The sequence below is a fragment of the Asparagus officinalis genome, chromosome 3 (genome assembly GCF_001876935.1).
Source record: "Asparagus officinalis chromosome 3, Aspof.V1, whole genome shotgun sequence".
Classification (NCBI taxonomy): domain Eukaryota; kingdom Viridiplantae; phylum Streptophyta; class Magnoliopsida; order Asparagales; family Asparagaceae; genus Asparagus; species Asparagus officinalis.
Window position 1 is genome coordinate 157876 of NC_033796.1, and position 13892 is coordinate 171767.

Below are 13892 nucleotides of genomic sequence, written 5' to 3' on the forward strand. Positions count from 1 at the left end.
TGGTGAAAATTGACTCTCTAAAGGTTGTCTCCTTGGTGGACTCTCCTTCTCCTTTTGCTTCCTTGGCTCCTATTACAGATTAAGTTCGCGCTGATCTGACTATTACTGGCTGCTCTAACGTTTCTTATGTAAGGCACACTGGTAATGGTGTTGCTTATTCCTTAGCTAAGTCGGTTGACTGTTTGTCCTCTTTTTTTTTGTCTGTTTCTGTCCCTTTGTTTTTGAGACAGAGTGTTATTAAGGACTTGGCTGGTTAGGTTACCCTACTTGTCTTCTCAAAAAAAAAATAGTTCTATATTAGCACAACAAAAAAGATTAATCATTAATCAAAGCATGTATAAAAGGTAACACAAACAAAAGAAGATAAAACAACATCGACCTCAGCCTTTAAATTAAAGAACCTTCAAACTCTTATAATGAAGCTTTGTATGATTTAGTATAAATCTAATAATACAAAAATACAAAGGAGAAAAAACTGTAACACATCTTCATACCATTCGATATCCTTTCGCAGCATTAGGAACTTTGTTATTCTTCATAGAAAGAAGGGAAAATTGTGTCTGGGCCCCAAAAATAGAAACTTAATGTGCTGCAGCCCCTCGTAGTTTCCCCTATATGGTACAGCCCCTTGAAGTATGATATTTTATACTGCAGTCCCTTTTTAGCAATTATTACATGCCAGCTAAGCTTAAATCCCTAAAATATCATTATCCCCTTGTAGGCTGTCTAAAAATAATAAAAGATAGCTGATTCCCCATAAAACACCAATGATGGAAGTTACAATCTGACGATTTTCAGAAGGCTATCTTTAGCAACGCTCTGACAAAAAAAGGTTACAAATCAACGATCTCTTCAAACCAAGACGTGGAAGTCCTCCCCGCATACCATCATCAAGATATAATACCAACGCAGTGTCAACCCTACAATTTGAAGACTTTCACATGTCAAAGAGCTAAAGCAAAGATTACAAAACGACGATCTTTAGCAACACTCTGATAGAAAGAGATTACAAATCGACGACCTCTTCAAACCAAGACGTGGAAGCCCTCTCTGCGTACCATCATCAAGACACAACACCAATTCAATCACCTACCGCGGCAAATTAGCAACTATTAGAGATGCTGATGAGCAGTGTAATGATGTTCGACGCACTGAGGAGCACATGGTTAAACCATGCAAAGAAATCTTAGTGGAGATCGTGACCTGCAGTTGATAGAGCGTTATTGAGATGCCTCAATTGTCACAAATGGCCTGAATAAGACCTTCTTTACTGGTCATTGGTGTCATCCATATATAAAGACAGAGAAGCTCAAACGCAGCTCCAATCGTTGCCAATCACAGCTCGAACGCGGCTTCAACGGCTCTCCAACGCAGCTCATCATCGCTGCCTAACGCAGCTCATCATCGCTGCCCAACGCAGCTCCAACCGACATCGAACGCAGCTCTATACTGTTGCCAAACGCACCTTCAAACATCGAAGAACGCAGCTCAATATCGCTGCAGAACGCACCTCCAGATGCTGTGTTCAAACACAGAATTTAGGCCAGAACGCATGTCAAAGTTCTGACCAGTTCAAACACGATCCAGGCAGTTTCGAAAACCGCTCTTCACCCACGATTTGAGGAGTGGCTTGGCAGTTTCGAAAACTGCTCTTCACCCACGATTTGAGGAGTGGCTTACGTGGGTTGTTACACCCGATTAATGGGGGTAACTAAACCCCTATGTAGGTGCGGATTATGGGGGCAAGTACACCCCTAATCCCCCTATAATATCAACAAACTCAACAGAGTCAGGGGAACTCTTTTTGGATTGCGGAGATCAGATTTCCTGGAAAGGATCTTAGAGAGAGAGTTGGAGAATTAATTCTTTACACAGTCTGGGGAATCAACATCCATTGAGAAATCCAGACGTTAATACTTGGCTTATTAACCGAATTATTTTCGGTTCAAACAACTCTTTTTATCAGAGTTTGTTATTCGTTCTGAATCACGAAACTCCTCAAGAGTTATCAACCAGACAAGATCGTTGTTCCAGTGAGTATAGATATTCGGATCGTCAACGAGAAGCAAACTCGACGCAAACATTCGAGGGAGGCATCTCATCGCCACCGGAAGAACCCAGAATTAAACAAAAGAGAGAATCAGATCATTCTCTTCTCTTTTGTAATCAGGAATTCAAATTGTAATCGAGAGTAGAGAGAATTGTAATCATTCTTTTTCTAAACAGTTAGAGAGAATAAAGTCAAATACAGTTCTTTCATTCATTTTCTTATTGCAAAATTTCCGACAAACAAAAGATGGTGACTCCGCTAGGGACTAGCTTCTCTGACGAGGAAGTGGTGGCGCAATCCGATGTTCACCTCACTGGAACAACCGTCGAAACTCTTGTTGTGGAGTTTGACCAAGCCAAGTACGAGGAGGCCCTCTCCTCTGGATCGCTTAGCCCCAAGGCTAGGCGAGATGCCTGTCAGAACTCTAAAGAGGGTTTAACTGCTGTTGAGACGCTAAAGAAAGCCCTCTCCTTTGGCCAAAGCCTCAAACTTGCTCTGCAAGCTGAAGATGAAGATCCCACGACACAGCGTGTACTTGGTTGTAAAAGGCCTATGACAGAGAAAGGCACGATCAACGCCGACAATGCTGCTGCTAAAACTTTGAAACAAGCCAAGAAAAACGCCGCTCGAAGACGGAGGAGATCCATCCGACGAGCATATCTCCGAGAAAATCAATCCGTGATCCAACGCAAGGATTGCATTTCCGAAGCTCTACCGAAGCATTGCGTTCATACTCCAGAACGCACACTTCGAGGTAACGAATCCAATTATGAACCTCGGGTGATTCAACTTAAACGCGACCCTCAGTGGTGCGTTGTCCAATCAAAACACAGCCCTGCTAAGGGAAAACAGACGCCTCATGAGTGCGTCCAAACAAAACAAGACCTTAAGGGGTCTGTTTCATCGACTGAACGCAGGCCAAGGCCTGGTGTTTATAAATCACAACGCGACCCTCGCACTTCGCTTCCCGAATACGATGTGGTCCGCCAAGTTAAAAAGAATCGAAGTGGACTCAAGATTCACGTCCACCAAGAACCAGTCTCACCCCCTCAAAAACAGAGGGTCCTATCTCCGATGAAGAATCAATCTCAAAGCCCCGACTTGCGAGATTTACTCTCTAGAAGAAAACCAATGCAGCAGGCGAATCAGTCCTGCCATTGTGAGAGGATTATTTCAGCAGTCCTCTCCGAGTGCCAATGTTGCGTACCTGAACCCCGACAATCGGTGTTCGACAGATTGGCGGATGTCGTCAGACCTACCAAGAGACGACGCCATCATAAGAAGAAAGATTCTGAAGCCGAGTATCCTCAGGTTACTATCAACATGACCGGCAGAGGGAAGATCTCGTATCCTAGTTCCGATGAATCAGAAAGGAGCCATTCCCCGACTGTTCGAGAAATTTGTGACGAGTTCGAAGGGGTGTATCGGCATACTCGATCACGGACCAGAGCTATACGACCGGTTAATTATCAAAGGTTAGCCAAAGGGATTACGACGAGGGATGAACATTCGGCAATAGCTGAATCTCAATCTTCAAGCTCTGTCGGAGCACAGAAGGTTTCTGTTTATATGACGGGAAACCCCGAGGACATAGCCAAAAGAGTAGATGAACATCATGTCATGCTCCAGGCGCAACAGGAAACACTTCTCCAATTGAAATGTTGGCCCAAGTCCTGGCAGAAAAAGGTCAAAAACCTGAATCTTCCCGGAAGACAACATCAAAGGGAAAGCAAAAAGTACACGAACATTCAGATCGTGAGACTCACAACCTGGGATCCTCTTTTGAAGGTGAGAAGGAGGTGTAAAAAGAGCTATATCCTCAGTCAACCAAAGTAGATGAGCTAGAAGCCCGCCTTAATGCAATGGCCAACAGAAGCGAGCTTCGCGAGGAAGGAGTGATACGACCTTACCCTGCAGAATGGGATACAGCTCCCTATCCGCCAAAGTTTAAGGCTCCAACGTTATAACCTTTTGATGGTACAGGATCATCAAATCAGCATATCTACTACTTCAAGTCACAGACCGGAGATGTGGTAGCAAATGATGCCATCCTGACGCGCTTGTTCATCGGTACTCTTAAAGGAGTGGCCTTTGAGTGGTTTATAAAATTGTCTGCTGGATCTATCCAGAAATGGGTAGATTTGGAAAGGCTTTTCTTGGCTAGATTCTTTGAAGACGACACAGAGGTCTCAGTCCCGACTCTTCTCGCCACTAAACAGAAGAAAGGAGAGTCTATCAAGACCTATGTCGAAAGGTTCCGTAGCATGGCATTGCGATGCCCATCAGGTATGACTCAATCAACTCTGGTTGAAACTTGCAGGCACAACTTGCAGACCCAGCTCCTTGCTCAGATGGGGGTAGCAGAATGTCGCTCCTGGAGACAACTGGTGTCGCAAGGAGAGCAAGCTGAAGAGATTGTAGCTCGGATCAAAGCTGAAGAAGAGCCACAACCTAAGCCGCAGCAGCAACGCAATCAGAACAATGCCCAGCGGTCTAAGGGAAAAGAGACTTTAGCAGCTGACTACACGCAAGTACCACCGCCTACTAAGCAAGGCAAGACACCCAATCAGCAAAGAGCGCCCAAGCAGTATTCGTTCAAAGAAGAGCATGTGGACACTCTGTTCCAACTACTTCGGAAGAACAATAAATTGCAGCTCCCTGAAATCAGAAAACCAGATGAAGCAGGAAAGGTAGATGACCCCAATTACTGTCGCTATCACAGGTTCTTGGGACATCCTACCAGAAAATGCTATGTGTTCAAGGACATCTTGCAAAATTTGGTGAATGCTAATGTACTTACTCTAAAGCCGGAGCAGAAGACTGTATCCACTAACCTGATTGCGGTCTAGTTCGGTGATTTCCCTCCTGTAGCTGCTGCAGATGGTGTCATTCCCGTCCATAAAGGGGAAATGCACTTGAAGAACACTGACTTACACAATCAGAAGGACAGGGGTTTCATTTATACCCCATATCATTTAGAATCTGAAAAAACTCAAAAGATCAAAGTTGTAGGTCTCTTCAAGAGCTTTCCAACAAATCTTAAATCACCTCATTCCGATATCGGATGAGAAAGTTACAGTCAAAATACTAAACAAAAAAATTCCAGAATCTGAGTTTACAGTGTAGTCGAATACTATGCCTTGTAGTCGACTACTGAGCAATTTTCTGACTTCACAGAGTCTGTTTAGACTCAGTGTAGTCGACTACTATGACTTGTAGTCGACTACAGATGCAGTTTTTTCAGATTTCAGGTTTTGAATAAGTGACTGTTTATAGCCGTTTTGTGGACGTTAATTGGGTTTAAAATTATGTCATTTCAGAGGCTATAAATAGGTTTAAACATCAGAAAACAAGCACCAAGTTTTACACTTGCAAGATCAAACATTTTGTGCATATTCACTCTCTAATTTTCCAGATTTTCATGCTAAGTGTTTAGAAAAAGAGAGTTTCTGATATTGCCTTGGTTTCAATCATTCTTAGAGATTATATAGGCAATATTCAGAGAGTTAAAAGAATCCTAAGTCACTACAGCACTTCACTACACAATCAAAGCTTATAGGATCAATTGTGTTCTTGCTTCAAAAAGGATTTCACTCGGGTTTGAGAGGGTTGATCTCTTGGTTTAGAGATTGGGTGGCAATTGGCATGGTCTTGTCAATTGGTGTTGCAATTTGTATGGTCTTGCAAATTGGTCAGGTTTGCTTTTGATTTTATAAGGTTTCAAAATTGTAGGCTGTCTAAAAATAATAGAAGATAGCTGATTCCCCATCAAACACTGATGATGGAAGTTACAATCGGACGACATCCAGAAGGCTACAATTTGAAGACTTTCATATGTCAAAGAGCTAAAGCAAAGATTACAAAACGACGACCTTTAGCAACACTCTGATAGAAAGAGATTACAAATCAACGACCTCTTCAAACCAAGACGTGGAAGCCCTCTCCGCGTACCATCATCAAGACACAACACCAATTCAATCACCTACCGCGGCAAACGCAAATGCAGCTTCTTATGTGAGATGATTGATCTTGATGGCTGCGACAACAACATGATTAATATTATATTAGCAACTATCAGAGGTGCTGATGAGCAGTGTAGTGATATTCGACACACTGAAGAGCACATTGTTAAGCTATGCAACGAAATCTTAGTGGAGATCGTGATCTGCAGTTGATAGGGCGTTATTGAGATGCCTCAATTGTCACAAATGGCCCGAATAAGACCTTCTTTACTGGTCATTTGTGTCATCCATATATAAAGACAGAGAAGCTCAAACGCAGCTCCAATCGTTGCCAATCACAGCTCGAACGCGGCTTCAGCGGCTCTCAAACGCAGCTCATCATCGCTGCCCAACGCAGCTCATCATCGCTGCCCAACGCAGCTCATCATCGCTACCCACCGCAGCTCATCATCGCTGCCCAACGCAGCTCCAACCGACATCGAACGCAGCTCTATACTGCTGTCAAATGTACCTTCAAACATCGAAGAACGCAGCTCAATATCGCTGCAGAACGCACCTCCAGATGCTGCGTTCAAACACAAAATTTAGGCCAGAACGCATGTCAAAGTTCTGACCAGTTCAAACACGATCCAGGCAGTTTCGAAAACCGCTCTTCACCCACGATTTGAGGAGTGGCTTATTACAGTGTGTTGGTATAACACGATTAAGTGAGGGTAACTAACCACCTGACTTAGTGTCGGGATTTAGTGGGTAGTTTCCCTCGACGAATGCCTATAAATATTCAAAATTCAACATGAGGTATGGTGGCTTTTCTTTATTGATTTGCGGAGATCAGATTTCTGTAGAGGAGATATTAGAGAGAGAGTTGAAGATTTAACTCTTTACACTAGATCTGGGGTAATCCAGGAACATCTCAATTGAGGATTCTAGAAGTTAGATACTTGGCTTTTGACCGAATCATTATTCGGTATCAACAACTTTTTATCAGAGTATGTTATTCGTAGTCTGAACTACAATATTTCGTACAAGAATTATCAGCAAGATCAAACCGTTGTTCATAATAAGTGAGTTATAGATATTTCGAGTATTGGCGTCAACGAGAAGCAAACCGAGCGAGCATAATCCGGACGGGAAGCATGCTCATCGCCACGAGAAAATAAACATTTTTACTCAGATTAAACAAAAGTGAGGAGTATCAGTCCATTCTCTTACTCTTTTGTAAGTTAGGAATTACAAATTGTAATTCGACGAGTAGAAAGAGAATTTAATCATTTCTTATTTTAAAACAGTTTGAGAAGAATAAAGTCACTAAACGGCATTCTTTCATTCATTTTCTTATTGGGCAGATAAATTTAACAAACAAAAGATGGCGACTTGCTGGGGACGTAGTTGCATCTGACTGAAGAGTGGTAGAGCATCGACGTTCACTAGCTTCACAGTAGACAGACGTCGAAACATCTTGTTGTGGATATTGACCAGCCAGCTCGAGAGAGGCTATCGTCCTACTGGATCGTTAGCCCCGGCTGCGGTGCCTGCAGACTCACTAGAAGGTGGTTATTAACATGCATCGTTGAGAAAAATAATCACGCACAAGAAAGCCCTCTCTGCTTATTGGCCCAAAGCTCAATTTGCTCTGCAAAGCTGAAGAATTCGAGCCCGTTCGGACAGCGTGTAGTGTGGATTATAAGAAAAGGCCTAGTGAACAGAGAATGAGGCACTATTCACGTCAAGGTGACAATTAAAGCTGAAGATTCCGCACCCGTTTCGGCACAGCGTGTACTGGGTTATAAGAGGCCTATGACAGAGAAAGGCCTAATCAACGCCGACAATGCTGCTGCTAAAGCTTTGAAACAAGCCACGAAAAACGACGCTCGAAGACGGAGAAGATCCATCCGACGAGCATATCTCCGAGAAAATCAATCCTCGGTCCAACGCAAGAATTGCATTTCCGAAGCTTTACCGAAGCATTGCGTTCATACTCCAGAACGCACACTTCGAGGTAACGAATCCAATTATGAACCTCGGGTGATTCAACTTAAACGCGACCCTCAGTGGTGCGTTGTCCAATCAAAGCACAGCCCTGCTAAAGGAAAACAGATCTGTTTCATCGACTGAACGCAGGCCAAGGCCTGGTGTTTATAAATCACAACGCGACCCTCGCACTTCGCTTTTCCTGAATAATGTGGTCCGCCAAGTTAAAAAGGATCGAAGTGGACTCAAGATTCACGTCCACCAAGAACCAGTCTCGCCCCCTCAAAAACAGAGGGTCCTATCTCCGATGAAGAATCAATCTCAAAGCCCCGACTTGCGAGATTTACTCTCTAGAAGAAAACCAATGCAGCAGGCGAATCAGTCCTGCCATTGTGAGAGGATTATTTCAGCAGTCCTCTCCGAGTGCCAATGTTGCGCACCTGAACCCCGACAATCAGTGTTCGACAGATTGGCGGATGTCATCAGACCTCTCCGAGTGCCAATGTTGCGTACCTGAACCCCGACAATCGGTGTTCGACAGATTGGCGGATGTCGTCAGACCTACCAAGAGACGACGCCATCATAAGAAGAAAGATTCTGAAGCCGAGTATCCTCAGGTTACTATCAACATGACCGGCAGAGGGAAGATCTCGTATCCTAGTTCCGATGAATAATCAGAAAGGAGCCATTCCCCGACTGTTCGAGAAATTTGTGACGAGTTCGAAGGGGTGTATCGGCATACTCGATCACGGACCGGAGCTATACGACCGGTTAATTATCAAAGGTTAGCCAAAGGGATTACGACGAGTGATGAACATTCGGCAATAGCTGAATCTCAATCTTCAAGCTCTATCGGAGCACAGAAGGTTTCTGTTTACATGACGGGAAATCCTGAAGACATAGCCAAAAGAGTTGATGAACATCACGTCATGCTCCAGGCGCAACAGGAAACCCTTCTCCAGATGAAGGATATGTTGGCCCAACTTCTGGCTGAAAAAGGCCAAAGACCCGAGTCTTCCCGGAGGACTACGTCAAAAGGAAAGCAGAAGGTGCACGAACACTCAGATCGTGAGACTCACAACTTGGATTCTTCTTCTGACAATGAGAAGGAGATGGAAAAGGAGCCGCATCCTCAGTTAACCAAAGTCGACAAGCTAGAAGCCCGCCTTAATGCAATGGCCAACAGAAGCGAGCTTCGCGAGGAAGGAGTGATACGGCCTTACCCTGCAGAATGGGATACAGCTCCCTATCCACCAAAGTTTAAGGCTCCAACGCTACAACCTTTTGACGGTACAGGATCACCAAATCAGCATATCTACTACTTCAAGTCACAGACCGGAGATGTGGTAGCAAATGATGCCATCCTGACGCGCTTGTTCATCTGTACTCTTAAAGGAGTGGCCTTTGAAGATTTGGAAAGGCTTTTCTTGGCCAGATTCTTTGAAGACGACACAGAAGTCTCGGTCCCGACCCTTCTCGCCACTAAGCAAAAGAAGGGAGAATCCATCAAAACTTATGTCGAAAGATTCCGCAGTATGGCATTGCGATGCCCATCAGGTATGACTCAATCAACTCTGGTTGAAACTTGCAGGCACAACTTGCAGACCCAGCTCCTTGCTCAGATGGGGGTAGCAGAATGTCGCTCCTGGAGACAACTGGTGTCGCAGGGAGAGCAAGCTGAAGGGGGAGCAAGCTGAAGAGATTGTCGCTCGGATCAAAGCTGAAGAAGAGCCACAACCCAAACTGCAGCAACCACGCAATCAGAACAATGCCCAGCGGTCTAAGGGAAAAGAGACCTTAGCAGCCGACTACACGCAAGTACCACCGCCTACTAAGCAAGGCAAGACACCCAATCAGCAAAGAGCGCCCAAGCAGTATTCGTTCAAAGAAGAGCATGTGGACACTCTGTTCCAACTACTTCGGAAGAACAATAAATTGCAGCTCCTTGAAATCAGAAAACCAGTTGAAGCAGGAAAGGTAGATGACCCCAATTACTGTCGCTATCATAGGTTCTTGGGACATCCTACCCAAAAGTGTTATGTCTTCAAAGACATCTTGCAAAATTTGGTGAACGCTAATGTACTCACCCTGAAACCGGAACAGAAGACTGTATCCACTAACTTGATTGCGGTCCAGTTCGGTGACTTCCCTCCTGTAGCTATTGCAGATGGTGTCATTCCCGTCCATAAAGGGGAAATGCACTTGAAGAACACGGACTTACACAATCAGAAGGGCAGGTGGTTGGTACCCCTCGCCATTCCAAAAGGAGAAATCATGTGGGTCCATTCTGACCTAATTGAAGATCCGCAATGGACAAACACCTCGTTCAAGAAGAAGGGAGGCAAGGCTAAGTCATCCAACATGATTAGCCCCTCTGTTAATGAGAATAATGACCATCTCAAACCTCTCACCGACTCAGAAGAAGAGAGGATCGTCCTAGCGGCATACCCAGAAGGTAACCCCGGTACTCGGTCGGGGAAAGCTTATTTGAGGAACTATGACCAGAATGCTCAAGAAGCTGAAGAACAGCCCCAAGACGCTGGGGGTTCTGTGCCAAAGAAGCCGGTTGATAAAGGGAAGCAAAAAGAGCTCCGGTTCAACAAAAATCTTCACCAAGATCTTGGCGAAACAAATGCCCCTTACCAATTTAATGTGATGGCACAGTTGGCCAACATACCAGCCAGGATCACCCTTTACGAGCTTTTGAAGTTGTCCAAAGCCACCAGAGAAGCTCTGATTGAAGCTTTGAAAAACACTGAGAGCTTCATTACCCAAGTTAATCCAATTCCCGAAGCATCTGAAGATCAATCCTGTCTGCAGTGTTTACAAGCAGTCAGAAGCCTGCCCTGCATATCATTCACTCAGGATGATATGCAAGTGAAACATAAACATAACAGACCCCTGTATTACACAGGATATATCGGGTCATCAGAAATCAGCCGCGTTCAGGTCGACCCAGGATCGGCACTAAGCATCATGCCATACAGAGTCATGCAAGTTTTAGGGATTCCCTTACACCGGTTGCATGCTACCCAAACCACCATCTTCGGATTCAATGCTAACAGCACTCGGCCTATGGGAAAGATTAAGCTCAGATGTCAAATCGGAGATCTCAGATCCGAAGTAGCTTGTTATATTATAGATGCGGACACATCCTACAATCTGTTATTAGGACGACCATGGATTCATGCAAATCGTGTTGTCCCATCCACATTGCATCAAGTTATGAAGTATGTCAATGATGAAGACGAAGTTCGAACCCTGATTGCGGAGAAATACCCCTTCAAGGGAGTGGAAAACTTCCATACGGATTCTGTCTTCTATTCGGAGTCACAAGAGACAGAAGATATCGACAGTGGTAATGAAGCGGATGTCGAACCAGACCCGGAAGGGAATTGTCCATGGGAGCTGAACTTTAATGTAATTGGTCCAGTCGAGAACAATAATAATGTACCGAGTGAGGGCGAGTGGTGCATTAATGAAGATTTTATTTTGGCGTACTTGTCGGATGAATCTTTTAAAGTTGGACAAATAGAGAATAATCATAATACAGGTACCAGCTCATGGCATACATTGCGTGCAGAAGCATGCCTCACATTGCCAATTAAGTCATCCTTCACTTCCGATGAAGAAGTAGAAGATGCACAAAAGGCTTTCTTCGAAGTCCCGTCTAAAAAGAAAGGGCAAAAGCCAATCCGTCTTGGTAAAGTTAAACCCACGCCACTCCGACGTGGAAGCTCGGAAGAAGATGATGGTGTCCCTCAATTTCATTACCATGAACCCAATGCTATACATTTAATGAAAAGAATGGGATATAACTTTAATGAAAAGCAGGGCTTAAACTTCGGGAAAGGAAGGCGAACACCAATTCGGATGTCTCTCACTCCCGAAGGAAAACCTCCGGATTACTATCAAAAAACCGGAAGAGGAGTGGCCTACGTCACAACCCCGTCAGCCTCAGAAAATGAAATCAGTAACTACCTGCGTCGCAACCATTCCTCCGAAACATCTTCTTGCGAATCCGACGTCAGTGTTGGGCCTTTCTTTAAAAGCCTAACTGTGAACATGGTTTCGACCAGTCATCCAGAAGTAGACGCAGGGGGTGACGAAGAGTTAGTCGAATCAACCGATGATCCTTGGATCAAACGTCTTAACATCTTGTGGGATATGCGATTCGAACAACGCGAACCACCCACTGAAGATAAAGTGATCCAGGTCAACATGGGAGATGAACATGATCCTAAGCCCATATTCATAGCTGAAGACTTATCATCATCTGAAAAAGAAGACCTCATATCTCTCATCCGAGAATATATAGATGTCTTTGCTTGGAATTATGAAGATATGCCTGGCCTTGACCCTAAGGTTGCCATGCACCGTCTCAACATTGATCCGGACGCGAAACCCGTTAAACAACAACAACGCAGGTTTCGTCCAGAGATCATGGAATCAATTAAGTCAGAAGTTAAAAAGCTTATAGACTCAGGTTTTATTAGGGAAGAACAACACCCAGACTGGGTAGCCAACATTGTTCCAGTTCCCAAGAAGAACGGTAAAGTCCGGATCTGCATTGACTTCCGTGACCTTAATGCAGCTTGTCCAAAAGATGAGTTTCTGCTTCCTATCACCGACGTCATGATCGACAACACCTGCGTGTATGAAAGGATGTCTTTCATGGACGGATTCTCAGGGTACAATCAGATCAAGATGCACCCGGACGACGAGAAGCATACTACTTTTAGAACACCATTGGGGGTGTACTGCTACTCAGTGATGCCCTTCGGCCTAAAAAACGCGGGTGCAACTTATCAACGTGCAATGAATGCCATCTTTCATGAGCACCTACGTAAGAAGATCGAGTGCTACGTTGATGATATAGCAATAAAGAGCCAACGTAAAGGCGACCACATTACAGACTTGAGGACGATGTTCGAGATCATGCGAGCACATCAATTGAAGATGAACCCAACAAAATCATTCCTTGGAGTATCAAGCGGAAAGTTCTTAGGATTTATTGTTACATCTAAAGGGATTTCTCTTGATCCAAAGAAAATCTGCGCTATCCAAGACATGCCGCCTCCAAAGAATCTCAAAGAGCTCAGGGGTTTGCAAGGGAGACTGGCCTATATTCGTAGATTTATATCAAATCTCTCAGGGCGTTGCCAACCTTTCTCTAAGCTCATGAAGAAAGGAGTGTCCTTTGTCTAGGATAGAGAATGTCAAAAAGCATTCGAGGAGATTAAGGAGTACCTTACTCAACCGCCGGTTCTCGTGGCCCTAATATTAGGAAAACCGTTCCTGCTGTACGTGAGAGCCATGGAACATTCGCTTGGAGCTCTGTTGGCCCAGAATAACGATCAGGGTCAAGAGCAAGCCATCTATTACCTAAGCAGGACTATGATGGGAGCCGAACACCGATACAATCTAGTTGAAAAAGAATGTCTCGCTTTGGTATTCGCAGTTCAAAAGATGCGACATTACCTAGTTGGACAAACAATTCACGTCATCTCCAAGGTGAATCCCTTGAGAGTTCTGATGACAAAGCCATCATCCCTAAATTCATTCTCTTGTCACAATATGATATGCAGTTTATGCCCCAAAAGGCAGTCAAGGGTCAAGCGTTGGCAGATTTCTTAGCTGATCACCCGGTGTCAGGGACATCTAAGTTGTATGAAGAGTTGCCTGATGAAGTCGCTGAAACTTGCGTTACTCAAGAAACCACGCATGTGTGGAAATTATTCTTCGACGGGGCATCTAGAGCAAACCCTCACGGAGCAATCACTGCAGGAGTGGGGGTCGTACTCGTTTCTCCGAATAGTCACGTAATCCCAAGGGGGTTCTCCCTAATCGAACCCTGCACCAACAATGTGGCCAAGTACAACGCTCTGCTATTAGGAATGCAATTTGCC